This window comes from Ambystoma mexicanum, chromosome 6q, assembly GCF_040938575.1.
Source record: "Ambystoma mexicanum isolate Mex_15411 chromosome 6q, UKY_AmexF1_1, whole genome shotgun sequence".
In the NCBI taxonomy this organism is placed as follows: Eukaryota; Metazoa; Chordata; class Amphibia; order Caudata; family Ambystomatidae; genus Ambystoma; species Ambystoma mexicanum.
This window is the reverse complement of record NC_090937.1, coordinates 279328367-279346469: the sequence shown is the minus strand read 5'-3', so window position 1 is coordinate 279346469 and position 18103 is coordinate 279328367. Positions and strand designations below refer to the sequence as shown.

The window sequence follows — 18103 nt, the reverse complement described above, 5'->3', positions numbered from 1 at the left end:
TGTTATTGTTGTCGGCTTAGTAACGGTACTAATCCAAGACGGAGTTTTAACCGAAAAAATTGTTGCTCGATAATTTACCAATAAATTACATTTCTTGATAGTCCCTGGTCAAGCACTGATTTAGATTTATCATTAAGGTCAATTTGTCTCTAAGGTAAAAAATACATAACTAAGCTTCAGTCGAAGAACTGTTCCGATCGGATCCCTGACAGTCCCTTTTCTATTTTTAAACCTGCGGCCATATTTTGGGAAAATTTCAATTTTGACTTATGAAGATCACGTTCTCCTTGTTCTCCTTGTTTGTTACACTTATTATTACGTTGATTTCTGTCACTAAACATCGATGGCTTATTTAAGGTTAGTTGTGTATGTGAGAAATTGCATAAATGTACCTTGTGTACATGGAAAACTAATTCCGGAAAGCTATGTTTTTAGACAGAGCTGTCCCAATTTCTTAACATGCCATTCCAGCATTGCCCTCTGGTTGTTAATTGAAGTTTCTGAACCTGGTGTATAAAATATTCTTTATGCTTATTCGACCCTTTCCAAATGGTGTTACCCCGAAGGAAAAAATATAAATTATTATATATACATACACAAGTACTGGAAACAACTATTTTTAATCACATTATGTTGACTTGGTTAACCATTATTTTCCTTGTTTAGAGAAATGAGGACATATTATTATTTGCATCACCATGGCATTTTGTGTCAGCTCACCAGTATTATTGGCAGCCCCCTGGCCATGGGCATAGTTTTAGGGGGGGGGACAATGGTGTTTGCCTCCCTCTGCCTCACATTTTGGGGCACACCATTTTGTGTCCCACTCATTTGGCAGGGACCCCTTTCATTTTGATGCTATGCCCCCGTCCACCCCCAACAGTTTCAGCAAAGTTACTCCACTGCCTCTGGCCCATAGCGAGCTACTGAGCCATGCTGAGCAGAACGATATTTACAATGCAGTACTTCATCATATTGCACAACACTGTGCCACATTGAGCTCGATTTTGAAATGTTAAGCAGCACTGTCAGATATTGGACATGCAGTGATATTTGGTCATATTGTGTCATGTCAAGCGCCACTAATTCATAGCAAATAGTAGCATTGTGCCACACAAGTCAGCATATGGCAAGAATGTCAGAAGCTCATTCAATCCTGATGCTTTATCTGCATTCTGGGATATGTAATCCTGCATTTCCGATTGGGATACCTTAAACCACAGGTCTGAAATGCACAAAACAAATATAAGGGCTGGAAGAGCATGGTGTGACTGACCAGCTCTGATCTTGTTATACAGGAGGACTGGCCTATAGGGCAAGAGGGAAATACCCGAAACAAAAATGCAATATGCTAGTGTGGGCCAGATTTTTTAATCAAAGTGAGACAAGTTTTGGGGTCAAATGTGGCTAGTAGTTTTGACCATTGTTGCTGAATAAATAATCTTTAAATTTCACAATTTGTATTTCATTTTATCAGAAAATCCCCCTTGGGTACTATTCAAACAGTCTGTTACAAAAGGAATGAATTGTCATTTGCAACTGTGGGCCACTTGTTCATTTTTCTTGACACGATTTTATGACCCAATCCAAGCCTGACAGCAGCTGGCCGGCTCAGGCCAATAACTTGAGCTGTGGTGCCGCTACAGCTAGGGCAATCCCAACATCAATGCTTATATTGCCATTAGCACCCACAAACAAAGCACATGTGGGTGCTAAAGACTAAAATAAATAAAAAATAAATTCTGACTTACCTTTGGCAAGGATGCACTAGAAACCAAAATAGTCCCTGGATATGATTCTTAAAGTTGCCCACCATCGCACAGCTACAACAAACCCAACCCTTTCTCAATGAGAAAAAGTAGAAATACCACACAAAAGAGGCCCACCGGGAAATTACCAGGCTTCCATTAAGGCCATTCCACCCTCGATGTTTGTTTCTGGAGATGCCGCTTCTGCGAGTAGGAGTCAGTTTTCAGTGTTGATTATGATGGCATAAAGAACACTGAAAGTGGTCTCCTTGTCACAGAAGCAGTGTGGTGTGGGATCCAAGATAAGTCAGATATAATTTTTTTTTACAGTGCTTTAGCACCCGCGTTTACTTCTTTGCAGGTGCTAAAGGAAGCCTGGTAGGGAAGGGCGGGCACGGGAGGCACTGTGCGAGGGTTGTGCAGCACTTACAATGCACATAATGTGAGCTTTTACCAGTGAACAAAGCTGGCATCCAGAGCTCTTTCATAGGCTAGAGCCCTGGCACTTGGAGCCAATCCTTTTCAGATGATTGGGATTGCCCAGTGTAATGGAAAGCGGAGGCTGGTGCAACAAAATGTTTTAGAGGGTGTGCAGTCATAATGTCGACAGTCAAAATGTCGACAGTCAAAATTTCGAAAAATAAATGTCGAAAAAAATAATGTCGACAAACAATAATGTCGAAATTTTTCGATATTTTTTCGAAATTTTGAATTTATTGTATGAATAAATAAATAAATATATATATAAGATGTGTTGAGTATGAGGGGTGGTTGGGGGGGTGTGGGGGGGTGGGCAGGGGGGTGTTGGGTGAGGGGGGTTGGGGGGGACCCCCCCATAGTAAATGATCCTTTTTTTGGTTATTTATTTATTGAATAAATAAATAAATAAATAAATAAATATATAATTGGTATGTGTTGAGTATGAGGGGTGAAAGGGTGGTTGGGGGGTGTGGGGGGGTGGCAGGGGGGTGTTGGGTGAGGGGGGGTTGGGGGGGACCCCTCCATAGTAAATGATCCTTTTTTTGGTTATTTATTTATTGAATAAATAAATATATAAATAGAATGTGTTGCATATGAGGGGTGGGAGGGTGGTGGTGGGGGGTGTGGGGGGGTTGCAGGAGGGTGTTGGGTGAGGTGTTGATAGTTTTAAGGGTTTATAGTCATAATGTCAAAAAAAAGTCGACATTTTTTTTCGAAAAAATGACCTTTTACATTATAAGTATAGGATGTCGACATTATTTTTGACATTTTTTTTTTGACATTTTTGTCTGTCGACATTTTTTTTTCGACATTATGACTATAAACCGTTTTAGAGATTGTGAAAAACCAGAGGGTGTTTCACTGCCTAGACCCTGGGAATACCTTACTCAGGTGTCCAGGGCACGGCCATCGCCTTGGGATCCAGACCTTGGGGTTGGACATGTACGGGAGGATCTCCTGGGTGAGGGGTACTTGGGGTGTGGGGAGGAACATCTGATAGCGAGACATGGTATCCCCCCTTTCCAAATACCCCTGTCGCATCCTTTTTGATAGGTTATTCCAACTTCCCAGATCCCCCCTTTCCAACACAGACACTGAGCCGTGGAAGAGGAGATCTGAGTCTGAAAGGAGTACCATCCATGCAATACAGTGGACATATTCCACTAATAAGATCAGGCAGGGTCAGACATTTGATCTTAAATACACTTACTGGTACCTATTACCCCCACATGGTAAAAAGGTGGAAAATTGAGACACACTCTGAGCAAGGCAATGCACGAGAAGGAGCTGTTCTTCCGGGGCGACGGCGAACCAAGTGGAACAGAGCAACAGGCCGAGGAACGTAACTGAGGTACAGAGAAACTTTGGACACCCCAGCGAGAGATCGTTACCACTGAAGGGTCTTGAAGGTTGCGCAAGGAAGCCCAGTTAGAGAGAAGAGACAGACCTCTTTTGTGTCTCAAGGATGCCAGCCACCCTACAGGCTCAATGGCAGAGTTGGGGGAAGTGCAGTGGCAGTTGTGCTATTAGCCTTGACTTCAGGATCAAAGCCACAAAAGACGAAACTGAATTAACACAGCCGATGAGTTGATGAATGCAATGAAAGTCTGGTCTGTGTTAAATGAAACTTGACTGCAACTGTATCCGTCGAATGAAGGTTGCGCCTGTGCCGAGAAAGCAAGGCCTTGTTGAACTGATTAAAGATACAAAGTAACAGAGTGGTAAGGGGAAAGAAGATTGCCCAGTCAAAGGTCTCTGTGAAATGTCTGATGCCGTAGAAGCGACGGGAAGTGAAATAAACTGAGATGCAAGATTTGAACTGTTCTTAGGTTGGATCCTGGCAGAGGGAAATCTGGATGTGAGAGATATCTTTGAACTTTGAAATAAGTACTGTGCTCGAAACTATATTTACCAAGAGGTCTTGGTATATGAGAGAAAAAGTGACATTTGAGGAAAGAAGGTTGAAGTGGTCATACCGAGGTAAGAGCAAAAGACTTGCAGTTTCCAAAGTCTTCGACAGTCGAAGCAAATTGAAAGAAGGCTCGAGTCCGAGAGACGGAAGCCTAAGAAGGTATGATTGACGCTTGGGAAAGGGAACCCCTACAAATTGTGATTGAAAAGTTTGAGCCCGGTGGAGGGAAACCTATACTGAATTGTGGTAACCAGAAGGAAACAAACTTTTGTTGAATTGTATTACAAGCTAAAAGGGGACCTGGGCTCGAGTGAGAGAAAGCAGAGAGGTCCAGCGGATAAACTAGTGACTGTTCGTGGAAGGCCAAGTGGGTCCTGGTCCACGAAACAAAATGCATCCTTGTGTCTGAAGCCAGAGTGTGTCGCAAGGTCCAAGTGTAACACCTTATCCTGTGCTACAAAACGTGGGGAAGGGAGTTTACTCAGCCATACTGACATTTCTTTTGAACACTGATTTTCCTTTTCGCATTACACATTCCCTTTACACATTTATTCTATTAGAAAGAGGGCTGGCATTAGGTTTATTAGTATAGGGCATTTTATTTTGACTAAGGACTGACTAGGACTGTAGTTTCCTTTTGTTTGATGGTCAAGAATACTCCTATCTTAGTTATAGGGCAAGATGGGAGTATTCCAACCCCTTTTAAACCATCAATAAAGGTTCTGAAACATGCAGCTCTTGTGTCAGTGTCTACTTGATACCATGCCACCCTCACAGAATGCTTTAGGGTTCCACCCAGTGCAGTCTTCTCTCATGCACAACCTACATTCCAAGCAATACACACAGATAGGGGCACCCATCCCGTGCAAATACAGCGCAGCCCTGACGGATCCTGTTACCGTAGATTTCTTCGAATACCATTTTACCTTAGTGTAGTCTAGTTTATTATTTGTATAGCGCCGCCTGGCCCTGGGGCATCCAGGCGCTTGAATTGAATACATCATGTCAAAATACAATAACATAGTCCACAAATGGACAATACATAGACTTAGAACAATGTCAGGCAGATACAGGTAATATGCAAGGTATGGCAAGCATGAGTCATATGAAGTAATGCAAACTTTACATGGCTGCAGGCAGTGGGTATAGTAGCAGTGTGGTGTTAGGATTTCTGGGCTTCTTTGGTCAGTAACCAGGATTTGGTGCTGTGTCTGAATCGGTTAAAGGAAGGTTCAGTTCTAATGTCCAATGGTAGTGAGTTCCAGAGTTTACTGGCGAGCACGGGGAAGCTTGAGCCGCCTGCTTTTTGGAGCTTGTGTCTGGGGATAGTTAAACAGTGTGTTTGGGCTGATCTGGTTGGGCGTGGTGGGTTGTGTTGTGAGAAATTGTCACATAGGTATCTGGGTGCTTGGTCGGATAGACACTTATGTGTGAGCGAGAGCGTTTTATGTTCAATTCTCTGAGGTATGGATAGCCACTGGCAGGATCGTCTGGTGTCAGAGATATGTTCGTATTTGGGTATGTTCAGGGCTGCTCGCAGGGCGTTATTCTGTATAATTTGCAGCTTGTTAATGTTTTTTTGGCTGGTACCCAGGTATAATGCGTTGCAGTAATCTACTTTGGAGAGAACTAGCGCTCTGGCTAGTGTAGTGCAGTTGGAGGGTGAGAGGCATGGTCTGCTGGCATTGATGAGCTTACAGGTGTAAGCAGTGGCGGATGAGATGGCGTTGATCTGTCTTGTCAGTTTGAGGGATGAGTCAAGGTAGATATGAAGGGTTTTGACGCTGTTGGAGACAGAGATGTTGTTTCCGTCAATAGTGAATGATTGATAGAGTTTGTCCAGTTTCTTTAGTCTGGGTTGGGTGCCTAGGAGAAGAAGTTCAGTCTTGTCATCGTTGAGACAGAGGCCGTGCTTGGCCATCCATTCTTGGATAATGGAAGAGATGTTATTGAGTGCTGTGCTGACAGTGGTGTAGTCGCCTGTTAGTGGTATTTGAGTGTCGTCGGCGTAATTCGTGTAGATGACACCCAAGCGGTTCAGTATATCGAAGAGTGGTTTGTAAATACATTGTAGAGTGTGGGGGAGGCGCAGGAGCCCTGGGGAACACCGCATGTGACTGGGGCTGGTTTGGCGGAGGCTGTGGGGGCAAAGACCCTCATGGATCTGTTGTTCAGGAAGGACTGGATCCAAGCATTGGCTTTGTCAGAGAATTTGGCTGCTGAGGTTAGATGTTTGCAGAGGATGTCATGGTTGACCAGGTCGAAGGCAGCCGACAAGTCAAGGAGGAGAAGGAGTATAAGTTTGCCATTATCTTTGATGTTGTCCATTTGTGTCTTGAGGTCAATCAAAGCAGTCTCGGTGCCGTGTTTAGGGCGGAAGCCTGATTGAGTCCCAGTAGGTTGTTTTTCTCGAGGTGGTTCTGTATCTGTAGGTAGGCAGCTCTGTCAAGGATTTTTAGGAGGAAGGGAACAGTCGTGATGGGTCTTTAATTGATAGGGACACTGGGGTCGAGGGTGGGCTTCTTAAGTAGGGGTAGAGCCCAGGAGTCTTTAAGGTTGTTGGGCACTACGCTGGATGTGAACGATGAATTGATCAGAGATGTGATGAATGGGGCAAGATGTTTGGCTGCGTCTTTAATGATGGGTGCTGGGCAAATATCGCCTTGGCACTTGGAAGGTTTCAGCAAATTAATTATGTCTTCAACCTCTTTGGTGGTTAAGGTGGAGAATTCAAATAGGTTGTTATCGTCCATTAGTGGGGTGTGGGTGTGGGGGGTGGTGTCAGTGAAGGTGAGGCTTTCTTTCTTAGTATCGATTTTGGCTTGTAACATGGCAATTTTGCCAAGGAGAGCTTCTTGTATGTTCGTGCACCAAGATATGTCTTTGATACAAGTATCTGGAATGGGGAGGGGGATTCGAGGTCTCTCAGGATGTTGAAGAGCTCTTTGGTATTGGATTTGGCGTTACAAATTCTTTCATTGTACGTGTTTTTTTTGTCTGGATGATTGCTGTCTTGTATATATTAGATGCTAGTGCGTAGGCTGTCTTATTATTAGTGGAGGGCATCTGTTTCCATGTTAATTCAGCTTGTCTTTTGGTTTTACGAAGCGTTTTTAGTTCAGGAGTGAACCAGGAGTTGAGATGCACGCGTGGTTTGGCTTTCCGGAGTTTAAGTGGTGCTATAGTGTTTATGGCCTTGAGGATGGTAGTATTGTAGAGCTCTACTAGTTCTGTGGGGTTGGAGATGGTGGGTGAGATGTCGATGATGGGTTGGAGCAGGGGGAGGAGTTTCTCTACTGTGATGTTTTTGCTATTTATTTCTAGTGAGTGTAGGTGGAACATTGGGCGGAGGATCAAATGTTTTAATGCCTTTGTTGATGGTAAATGTGATGAGGTGGTGGTCGGTCCAAGCGCATGGTGTGTTGGCGAGGATGGTGGTATTGCAATTGAGGTCCGCTATCCAGTCCAGGATGCGGCCTTTGTTGTGTGTGGGTTGCGAAATGTGCTGGGTGAGTCCTGATTCAGAGATGGTGTTGGCGATGGTGTTTGCTTTGTCATCTTTCTGGTCATTGAAGCCTAGGTTGAAATCGCCTAGTATGAGAAGTTGGGTGTTGTGGGAGAGTAGGAGTGCTATGTCGTCGTTGAAGGATAGTATGGGGCCTGGCGGTCTGTAGATGAGGTGGGTGGTGATAGTGTTTGTGTGTGTTGTAGATAGTTTGATGGTGAGTAGTTCTGCGGATGGGAGAGATTGGTTTTGTATGTGCCTTATGTTAAGGGAGCTTTTCGCGATAAAGGCTACTCCGCCACCTTTGGATGTTTTTCTGTCTGCTTGGTAGATAGTATAGTCGTTGGGTATGGCTAGCGCTAGTGCGGGGCTGGATGCTGGGTGGAGCCAGGTCTCGGTGATAGCTATGAAGCCAAGTTCATGGAGGGAGATGATGTCGGTTTCTGTGAGATTAATTTATTTCACCGCAAATGGTAGGGGAAACGGTATATGTGTAATGAATAGGTGGGGTGTCGGGTAAGGGTATAAGTTAGGGTAGATGGGGTGAGGGGGAGCTGTGGGGAGTCTCCCCCGCATTATTAAAAAAAGGTTAAAAAAGTAGATTTCTTTTTTTGGTGAAATGGATTCAGTGAAATCTCCTTTAGTGGAAATATTTTCAAAGACATTATAAACATCCGACTGAACCAGTAATGTACACCAGGCAGTCAAGCTAGAAGTTCAATTCAGTTAATCTTTTCTTCCATGGACAACACTATGCAGCAAACAAATACACATATGATTTACCAAATAAAATGGTTAAATTCAACGCTAAGAAACAGAGGAAATACAAAGCATTCAGTAAAATGGAATCTAGCAACATCCCTGAACAGTGACCACACAACTGGCTCCCAGCTATTCAGGGCCACTATTCCTGGCTCTAACAGGAGCCGCGTCAGAACTGGGCTTGGCAGCTTGGCCTGTAGAGACAGTTTAGGTGCCAGATATCGCCAGATATCGCTATTCCAGGACGTGTTGTGAAATCTGACATTAAAATGAGACAACATAAGGCCTGTCTGCGTTGGGAAAAGCTGAGCAGCTTCCACGAGGTAATGTTGCTTTTGGCTCTTATGTTTTAAGGAAAATAGCAGAAAAGGAAGCAATGCATTAATGTTTCCAGGGACAGATGGTCAAAAATACACAATGCAACACAGGCCTTTTCCCCCAACCAGTTTCCAACCCAGACCACTGATGGCAGTATTCAAGCCAGGTGAGCATTAAGTTGGCTCTAAGTATGAGCATGATCATTCCCCAATGCACAGACATCCATAGAAAATTATATATATTTATTTATGTATTCTAGTACGGCAGTCACAGCACTATTGTTAAGGTGAGTATTGAGTTCCATAGGAAACCTGAAAATGAATTTTTGCTCAAGCGCTCAGCAAAAACCGCTAATCGGAATCGAACCAGGTACAAAACTATTTGGGCACGAAGCGTTGACTCGTATTTTTGCAGGTGGCGTGGGGGAGGTTGGGGGGATCTTGGTTAATGTGTCCAGTAGTTTAAAATAAATATTTGATGGAGAAGGGGGAGCCCCATTCTCCCAAAATGATAGTGATATCTCCCATGGTGCTTTGCAGCAGAAAGGCTGAAAGGCAATTCTGAAATGAAAAAGCAGCCATTTTTTCCCAAAGTACTATTGCTACTAAGCCTTTGACTTGCTGGATGCATTTGTATGACATTCTCATAAAGTGTGTCAAGGGCCCACCAAACTTCAAATGTTGGGAACAAAACGTTGTGAGATTAAAACGTTAGTAGGAAAGCAAAACACCACAGTTTGACAGTTTTCAGCCCATTCATTTTCGCAAAGAGAAAAAGTGCAGTTTTTGAACAGCTGTAACACGAAAACCACAGGGCAGATTTGGACCAAATAATAAACAATTTTGGCACAAAGCATGGACTTAATTTTCTTGGCTGGTTTGGGGTACATCCATCCAGTAGTTTTAAAACTATTAATCAGAGATGACTTTGCCCGCGCTCCTTAAAACCTTTACTTCAGCCTTGGAGCTTTTTACAGCAGAGAGGCTGAGCGAGGCTAATAACTTTTGACTTGCTGGATGGACTTGGAAGACATTTTCCAAAGAAACAGTTTGTCAAGAGACACACTAAACACACACTAAACTGGAAATTGTGGGTAGAATTTATTAACAAATAAAAAAGGTTATTAAGAAAACATAAAATTGCTGTTTTTAACCTACTCACGTTCATTTTCCCATAGAGAAAAAGTTACGTTTTTGAACAGCCTTGGCGTGAAAAACCACTTGGCTCATTTGGACCAAATAAGGAACAATTTTGGCACCGCGCATTGACTTAATTTCCTTAACTGGTTTGAGGTAAATCCATCCAGTAGTTTGTAAAATATTTGATGGAGAACAGGGTGCCTCCCTGCTCCAGAAAACCTTTATATCGGTCTTAGTTCTGTGCAGCAGAGAGTTTGAGAGAGGCTAATAACTTTTGACTTGCTGGATGGATTTGGATGGATTTGGATGGAATTTTCTAAACCAAAGATTTGCCAAGGACCCTCCCAAACAGGAATTTTTGGAAACAATTCATTAGAAAATGAAAAAGGTATTAAGAAAACATAAAAACGCGTGTTTCATGTTGTTGATATTGTGTATACTCGTAAAATCCAACAAAATGTTGTTTAAAAAAAAATGCGTGTTTCAGCCTAGTCGCATTCATTTTCCCATCCATAAAAAATGCAATCTTTGAACAGCCATAGCATCAAAACCACTTGGCACATTTGGACCAAATAAGAAACAGTTTACTCTGCATTGTCCACAAGGCTTACTGGGGCTTGGGTGCAACATACCTTCAGCTATCCCTCCGCAAATACCTCCCATCTCGAGCACTCCGCTCCTCTACCTCTAACTCTCTCAGAGTCAGTCGTTTCTCAAAGAAACGAGCTGGGGGTAGATCTCTGTCTTCGGCTTGGGCCTCCCTATGGAACAGCCTCCCTGCCACTCTAAAACTTGAGGAGAACCATCTCCGGTTCCAGAATCACCTCAAGACCTTCCTCTTTGCTTCTGCCTTTTCCCCCCCTCTCCCCTGCTGATTCTACTCTCCCTCGGCACCATGCACATGGCCACCCTCTTTCCTCCGGGCCCAGGTACCTGCTCCTCTTGCCACCTGCACACACTGCCTCCGGGCCACCCCTTGCACTGGAGTCTGTATCTGTACCCATACAGCCCCCACACCTATCCTGTTCTTCCTGCACTTATCAGACCTACCCACCCTGCTGCCTTAAACCCAGCACTTGCCACTTGCTGGCTGCACTTCTTTTGTTTGTTGCCTTTTTATTTATTAATTTTATTATTATTTATGGTTTATTTTCCTCCTTGCTCCACACTCTCCTTTTGTTCCCCCTTCCATGCACTTCTCCCTCTCCCCCTCTACCATGCACTTGCACGTTCTCAATGTCACTTGGCCTAGTAAGATCGTTGTTTTTGTTTCTCCTCTGTTCCCCTTCCCTTGCCTTATCGCGCTCTGAAACACTTGTGTATGAGCGCGATAGAAATAAAATATCAATATTAATATCAATAAAGCATGGACTTAAATCTCTCCACTGGGGTAATTCCATCCAGTAGTTTTAAAAATATGCAGCAGAGAAGGGGGTACCCGTGCTCCTTAAAACCTTTGGTATCATCAGCCTTGGTGCTTTTTACAGCAAACAGGTTGAGCGAGGCTAATAACTTTCACTTGCTGAATGGATTTGGATTACATTTACCAAAGAAAAGGTATGTCAATAGTCCAACTGAACTGGAAGGTTTTGGAACAATTTGTTAGAAAATTAAGAAGTTATTAAGAAAACATAAAAATGCTGTTTTCAGCCTACTCACATTCATTTTACCATAGAAAAAAGTGCAGTTTTTGAGCAGCCATAGCGTGAAAGCCGCTCGGCACATTTAGACCAAATAAAGAATAATTTGGGCACAAAGCGTTCACTTAATTTCTTTGACTGGTTTGGTGCAAATCCATCCAGTAATTTTTAATAATTTGACTGAGACATGGGGGTGCGCCTCTGTTCCTTAAAACCTTTATATCTTTCAACCTTGATGCTTTGCAGCTGAGATGCGGAGAGGCTTTTCAGAAATGAAAATGTACCTTTTTTTTTGCTCGAGAAGCCACAAATGAAAGAACTCAAAACGCAATTTGGAGGATGAAAAATAATGCCATCAAAGTTTAGAATGAACTGCCCATGAACTTACCTAGAGTAATAACGTTCTCAACTTCAGAAAGAGACTCAAATCTTTTCTGTTTATGTAGTCATTCTTATGGGAACACTGATTGTTTTGAACCACAGCGCTTAGATGGCCTGGCCGTAGGCGCTATATAAATAACAATAGCAATACATCAGGCTAGAGGTGGGGAGTGGGAAAGAAGACACCATGTGAAGTTGGAGCTTTGGGGATGGGTTAGGGAACCAGTTACGGGTATGACATTTTTGGTTTACAGGGGAAGACTGTGGGAATCTCACAAGATTAAAGCCGCAATGCCACAAGATGCGCTCTGAAAAAGATGTGAATCACACGAAGTGATGAGTGATGGTCGTAATGGGAGAGGGTTAAGGAGGGGAAAAGCAACTGAGTGGAGTGAAGCGACTTGGAAAAATGAAGGGAGACACATGTTGAGTAGCTGTGATCGTAATTGGTTATTTATAATGTGCATAATACCCAGAGGTTTGAAAGCATGGACCCGGGGATTGAACCTTTATTGCTCCACATCGTCTTGCTTCCAAGGCGAGCGCATTGTCCCTGAGCTATCCTCCCGAGCACCTGTGTGGATGTGCAAGACTTTTAAACTTTTACATTCTGAGCAATTTGCCCAATATCACGGGAATCGGCAAACCTGTACTCTACTGCAGGAATTTCTGTTAGTGGAAATGATTACTGTGAAATTATCTCATTTAGGATATGTATTATCACCGATAGAAATGGATGATGTGGACCTGGAAGAACTGCTAATACTCCCAAACACTGATTAGCAATTTGATAAAACAGGTGGCAAAATCACACGAACAAATCAGTTACTGAAAGTGAGAAACTGAAAAATCCATTGACTACTGAAAATGATGCAAACATGAAGGAGATTTTGATAAATTATGAAACAGAGTTAAAAATTAAAAAACAAAAACCATTTAAAAGGGATGAACTTGAATATGTACTTGGAAATGTATATATATTCCAATGACAATGCTATTCAAAATATACCAGTATATGGAAACACTTGATGACCCGCTCCTCACCATCATCTAGTGAAATTGAGACTTAGGATCGTAGAAGAGATAACGAATTTAACACAGCAGGCACCTTAAACAACACAGTGGATAGTCTTTTAGAGGGGATACAATGCTAATGACAAAATAATCACTTTAAAAATAAAAAAACACTTTCACAACACCAGCCAATACATCCAAGGAATACAAGGAGCATATTGAAAACAGGACTTCTGAGGGGGAAGAAACAGTAGAAAATCTCAAAGGAAAAGATACTACCAGACATGAGCAAATACAATTTTGGAAAAAGTCCACTTTAATGAATCATAAAAAACAGGCAAATTTAACTTGGGACAAGATAACTCCAGTAATGGAACAACTCATTTGGGATATGCATTTTCAAACCAAATTGTGCATAAAACATTACAAAATTGGGACAAATCAATTAAAATAAAATTGATTTTTATCTGATTTAAAGATAAGAATCATTCTGAAATAATGTGTATCGAATGAATGGTGTTTTTATTTAAGCCATGACTAGACAGAGAAATATGAACAGGTACAAGTGGTTTATGGTATACCAACCGAGTAAATGCCATCTTAAAGAATTAAATAGAAAGAATTTGCTTTTGATATTCAATGGGATTTGCGATAAACATGGAATTGAAATTGAAAGACATTTTTATGACGATAAAGGTGGAATTATAGTTGGAAAATATTTGTTGAATAAGTACGAGGACTCATCATTTTTTAATAAAACTAATAAAAGACACTTTTTTTGCATTGTTTCTTTTTTACCTCAAAGTACCACTAAATAAGCACTTATTATTTGTCTTTCAACAAGTAACTGGCCTCTTTCCCTTTGTGTTACATACGCTGCAAAGTGGCAATGATCCTTCTTTGTATTTTACATCTCCCTTTGTCTAACCATTAAAAATCAGAGGGTGTGATTCATTGAGCTGTGCAAAGTGAATTTTTGCCAAGCAAAGTCTGTGCAAATTCAGTGCATAGTAATTTTTGCAGTACAAAATGACTTTGCACACTTGCATGAATCAGGGTTTGTGTCGGCAGTGCAAAGTCACGTTTCAGCAGTGCAAAGTAATTTTCAACTGTGCAAAACATTCCATGAAACAGGCCCATAGTTTCTCTTTGCATATCATAATGTTTTTAATCTTTACATTACAAATTGTCTATTCTCTTCCCTTTTTGCATCCTTTTCTTTTTTCTGTTTGCATTTAGCATATTCCTTTCTATTTTGAATTTAGAATCATCCATTCTCTTTGCATTCCTTTTTTTTATTTCAATTTGCATTTAGTATTTTTGTCTTTCATTTGGCATATTCTTTTCTCTTTGCATTCATTTGTAATATTCCTTTCCCTTTGATTTTAGTATATTACATTCTCTTTGCATTACATTTTTCATTTATCTTTGAATTTAGTGCCACTATTTCTCTTTGCATTTAGTATATCATTTCTCTTTGCACTTGGCATTCTCCAGTCCATTTGCATTTAAGTAGCTACCTTTCTCTTTTGACTTGGTGTCTTCATTTATTTTTGCACTTAGTGTCTTCCTTTGAGCAGGTCTTCTTTTCCTAAGAGCCTATTATATCCTACGTGTGAACATCCACTCAGCGCTCCTCTGCAAATCATGCATATGAAGGCCGCGCCTACCCGGTGCCTTCCTACCTGCTGCTCTTTTTCACCACTTAGGAAGCCCCACCCACCTGGTGCCTTCCTGTTTGCTGCTCTTTTTCACCACTTAGCAAGCCCCGACCATGTGGTGCCTTCCTGCTTGCTGCTCTTTTTCACCACTTAGCAAGCCCTGCCCACCTGGTGCCTTCCTGCTTGCCGCTCTTTTTCACCACTTAGCAAGCCCCGCCCACTTGGTGCCTTCCTGCTTGCCGCTCTTTTTCACCACTTAGCAAGCCCCGCCCACCTGGTGCCTTTCTGCTTGCCGCTCTTTTTCACCACTTAGCAAGCCCCGCCCACCTGGTGCCTTCCTGCTTGCCGCTCATTTTCACCACTTAGCAAGCCCCGCCCACTTGGTGCCTTCCTGCTTGCCGCTCTTTTTTCACCACTTAGCAAGTCTCGCCCAAATGGTGCCTTCCTGCTTGCCGCTCTCTTTCCCTACTTAAGGAGCCCTCCAACCTCTTTTCCTTTGCAGATGGGGAGCACCTGCAAGTGGATCTAGGTCACCTGGCCTAAGCCCTGCCCACCTGGTGCCTTCCTGCCTGCCGCTCTTTTTCACCACTTAGCCATCCCCGCCCACCTGGTGCCTTCCTGCTTGCCGCTCTGTTTCCCTACTTAAGGAGCCCTCCAGCCTCTTTTTCTTTGCAGATGGGGAGCAGGTGCAACTGGATCTAGGTCACCTGGCCTAAGCCCTGCCCACCTGGTGCCTTCTTGCCTACTGCTCTTTTTCACCACTTACCAAGCCCCGCCCACCTGGTTCCTTCCTGCTTGCCGCTCTGTTTCCCTACTTAAGGAGCCCTCCAGCCTCTTTTTCTTTGCAGATGGGGAGCAGGTGCAACTGGATCTAGGTCACCTGGCCTAAGCCCTGCCCACCTGGTGCCTTCTTGCCTACTGCTCTTTTTCACCACTTACCAAGCCCCGCCCACCTCGAGCCTTCCTGCATGTCGCTCTTTTTCACCACTTAGCAAGCCCCGCCCACCTGGTGCCTTCCTGCTTGCCGCTCTGTTTCCCTTCTTGAGGAGCTCTCCAGCCTCTTTTCCTTTGCAGAGGGGCAGCAGGTGCAAATGGATCTAGGTCGCCTGGCCTAAGCACCACCCACCTTCTTAGCCGTGTCTCTTCCTTCCTGCTCTTGACTATTAGATCAAGGGTGTCTCTCGTCCTGGCGTCTGCCGTGAAGGGCAGATGAAGAAAAGGGCAATTCCTGTTTGGACCTGTTCAGACCAGGAGGACCCAGGGCCCGACAGCAGGTAAGCATGCACCAACATGTGTTACCCCCTCTGTCACCACAGGCTATCGCCACCCCCTCTGGCCCCCCTGTGATGTTCCCTTGTGCCCCCCCTTTCTCGGGGGGGCACAAGGGAACGCAGGTGTTGCTGTTTTGCTTGATTCTTGTACCCTGCTCCCCCTCAACCTCCTCCAGCCTACTCTGCAGGAGTCTGTCCTGATACATTCTGGTTTCACCATCACCGTCTTGTGGCCAATGCTGGATTTAACTTATATAGACTTCATTCATTCACGGTGCGTCACTCTTTCTCAACTCCCATGCTGGACCTCCTTTGCATCTTGTACTCATGGTGGCCCTGAATCATGCTGTTCCCATTTTCATCTTGTATCCTGGATGCAACATTATGTGTTACTATTGACTTCTGCAATTGTATTCGCTCTCCACTCTTGCTTCTCCACTCTTTATGACTGCTTACTCTCTGTTCTCTCCTCCTTTCCCTTCTCCCTTTTCCTATCTCCTCCACTTACTTTCTTCTATGCACTTACTCTATCAGAATTGTCCCAGGACCTAATATGATAGCAACCTCGTCTGTTTCCTCCACCCTCCCATTACAGTTTTTTTCCTCCCCAACCCCCCAGCACTATCTGAAATGTGGTCAGGCCTAGTATGATAGTCGCTTGTTTTGTTCCTCCCCTCCCTTTCTGCACCCCTCTCCCTCACCTTTTGTTTTTCTCCAGCTCTACCAGAAATGGCGTCAGGCCTAGTACGGTAGTCGCCTGTCTGTTTCCATATCCTTCCCACTCTCCCCCTCCCTTCCTTATCTATGTCTTAGCTCTTGCACTATCTGAAATGTCATCAGGCCGAGTACGATAGTTAATTTCACATCCTTACTGTTCATGGCCTGTAAGAATGTCATTGTATTTTCCATTGTTCCCTCGTTTGCCTTGAAGCGCTTTGAAACACATTGTGTATAGGCGCTATATAAATAAACTATCATATCATATCATATCATACTCTGTCAATTGGGTCAGTCTCCTTCTGAGGGTAGGTTCCTTTTTTAATGCTGATCTCATTAGTTATATACTCTTAAAGCATATGGTTTCTCATAGAACACTTGTGTACCGACTCACTATAAATGACTTATCACATCATATCATATCTTAACTCTGAATTTTGTATCACTTTTAAGTATGTGCAATAACAAGGCTTATGAACGGGCAACAGCATAGTAACCCTGAAAGGAGATGGTGTCCTTCATAATCATGTGATATGCTAAATAAAGTGTTCAACCTCACTTTCACCAAAATGAACAATTTAGAGAGTAGACTCCTAGCATGGGATACACAAAGCTTTTTGCAGGAGTAAATTTAGCGTACTCCTTGGAAAAGAAGAAAGTGACTCAGGAGTTATGCTAAATTCACATAAGGACTACAATTTTCCATTGGTGGACATTTCGGGACAAGTTATGTACAGTTGTGTAACCTAAGTATGCATGAATTACTCCAAGACCGGCAAAGGTGGGTGTCCCACTGTATCTGTGAGGGGGCTGTGGTGTCAAATAGGGAGTAGCTACACAAAAGAATTGTGAATTTAGACATAATGATAAAACGAAATTGTTTTCTTATAAAGGTTTGGCAACGCACTTAAGTTGCACCTGAACATTGTAGCAGCAAGTGTTGCATGTGAGCTGCGAAAGTGAAGGAAAGTCTATATGACTGTGTGGAATATGGGAAGTAAGGTGGGGTAGACATACTTTGGAGGGAGAGAAATAAGTCTATATACGCTTTTGGTAAGAGTCTAATTGTTTCTTTGTCTTCCATGGAGTGAGTAACTCTGGAGAAAGTTTAGTTTGATTGCCAAAATCCGATTGCCGATTGTGTGTCTACGTGGCCTTTTCGTGTAATTTACAGATATCTTCATACATCAGTGACACCAAATTTCTTTCTGAATACGATTTTCTGGTGTAAGTGAATCCCAAATCTATGAGTAACATACACGTGGTTTAAATTATGCCCAACTTGTTAAACCATATTCGCATAAATATCATCTGATTATGAATATTGTTCTAAGCCATTTCACATTTGTATTAAAACCTGCAGTTAATTAGAATTGACTTCAAACGCCATTTTGGAAAATATCCTCCATCTTGATTCTAACTTCTGCCCCGTGATCAGTAATGACTAACCATGTTTTCAGCTGCTAGAGCAGAAACGACCTTTGAGCCTATGTCAACACTGGGGCTGGCAGAGCAGACTATTTGTCCTGTGCAAACAGACCTTGTAGTCAGAATG

The 18103-nt window shown here is 43.0% G+C and overlaps 1 protein-coding gene across 1 annotated transcript in view; it reads right to left on the bottom strand.

Annotated features, from left to right (window-relative positions):
• Positions 1-18103, bottom strand: part of PRSS12 (serine protease 12) — a 742297-nt gene that overhangs the window by 479972 nt on the left and 244222 nt on the right. The window lies entirely within an intron of this gene.